The sequence below is a fragment of the Fragaria vesca genome, linkage group LG6 (genome assembly GCF_000184155.1).
Source record: "Fragaria vesca subsp. vesca linkage group LG6, FraVesHawaii_1.0, whole genome shotgun sequence".
Classification (NCBI taxonomy): Eukaryota; Viridiplantae; Streptophyta; class Magnoliopsida; order Rosales; family Rosaceae; genus Fragaria; species Fragaria vesca.
In genome coordinates this window covers 20,933,414-20,935,276 of record NC_020496.1, presented here as the reverse complement: position 1 = coordinate 20,935,276, position 1,863 = coordinate 20,933,414, and positions in this window count along the sequence as shown.

Below are 1,863 nucleotides of genomic sequence, written 5' to 3'. Positions count from 1 at the left end.
GTTTTTTTTCAAAAGGCTTATGCCTCAAGGCAAGTGCCTTGGTGAGGCTCTCGCGCCATTGCCTCGGCTACGCCTTAGCCTTTTAAAACATTGATTCAAATTAATATTTTAAACATGATGAGCGGTAATTTTAGATCGACGAAGGGTTTGAAGGGCCAAAAATCCAAATCGTCTGAGGGAACCTCTAACAACCCTCAAACGTCGTTTCTGGGCCCCATGACAGCCAGACGTGCGACCCTTCTGGAGACGGCGCAGAGGCAGCCGAGCGTTTACCATTCTTTGACGCAGCTGGAGGTGCCCTCTTTATCGAGACAGCCGGGCGTCCCTCATTCCTCGAGGCAGCTGTGGCCTCAGATCCAAACGGAGGTGTCTGCACCCCGTATGCCTGAGATACACCGGGCGCCCACTCTGGGTCCTACTGCTTCGGATGGTGGGTCATCTGGGGTACAGATGTCGCCGCCTTATCTGTTCCTTCCGCGGATGATACTGGCCTTACCTACAGTCGATGGCTCAGGGACGCCGATTTATCCACTACCCCCGCCAGTGGCTTCATCAGCGGCGTACCGGTTCGTGCCTTTTGATACGCCTCTTATTTCCACGAGGGTATCATCATCGGCAACAGAGACGGAATCCGTCGCGTCCGCCGCATCGCCCTCAGGTAATGAAAGATGAATGATTTGTTTTCTTATAATTAATAATAAAGGGTCTCCGATTTTGATAATCAATTTGGTTTATCATGTGATAGGCACCGTTAGAGCGAAGCCGACAAAGAAGAAGAGAGGCCCCGTCACAAGAAAGGCTCTCGAGAAGACCGTCAATACCTCAGGGATGATCGTCATCGATACTGACGGGGATGGCCACATTGTATCGGGCGGGAATTCGAAGACGTACTCCGGCCACGTGGGAGCGCTCATTAGGGATAGAGTCCCTATGTTGTGGTCAGACTGGGGTGAGGTCCCGCAGGAGGTTAAGGACATGGTCCACAACGCGATGTCGGTGAGTTTACAAAATGTCTCAATAATATTATGTATTACATTGTTGATTTCTCGAAAAACTAAACTAATAAACGGTTAAATGCAGTGTGGTTTGACGTTCCCGAGCACTTGAAGAGCAGCTGGGCGGACGTTGTGTATGGGGGAATGTACGTTGGGAAGTTAATGAAAAAACAAAATTGTATGTGATATTAATAATATTTCTAATATTTTTGTTGTATCTGTAGGTACAAGGAGTGGAAGAACGAGTTATGGACCCACTGGACTACGCACGGGAACGCACGTTCTGGTACCCCTGTTGAGTTCTAGTACAGGGAGTACGAGTGGCGTTGGTTTCTGACATCAAAATTCAACAACCCTCATAAACAGGTATTTAAAAAATTAATTAGTTAATTTGTCATTAAGTACGTCCGTTTTTAAATATTTTACTAATAGTTTATTTTTTTCTTTGAATGCCTTTTCCCGGGCGAACGCTCAGAACCGACAACGCAACACAAAGAACCATCATGCCAGTTCTAGACCGTTCGCTATCTTCATGGACGAGGCGGCCAGGGAACATTCATAAGTCAACCGGTACGTCTATACGTACGAGAAGGCATATCCTGACGCCCAAGAGGATATTATAAGTCATCTTACGTTTTTAAATTTTTAATTTTACTTATATATATGTCAAAATGTTAATTAATCATTTTTTTCCTATCCAATTAGGCGAAGGTGATGGAGGCTAGTGACGAGGTTATGAGTGCTATAGTAAGAGAGGCATGGCCGGACACGCAGGAGGAAGAGATGTCCGAAGCCATGTCCCGGATCGACATTTCGGATTCGAGGGTTGGGGCAAGGATCATGGGCACAGCCTTCCCACCGCGAGGAA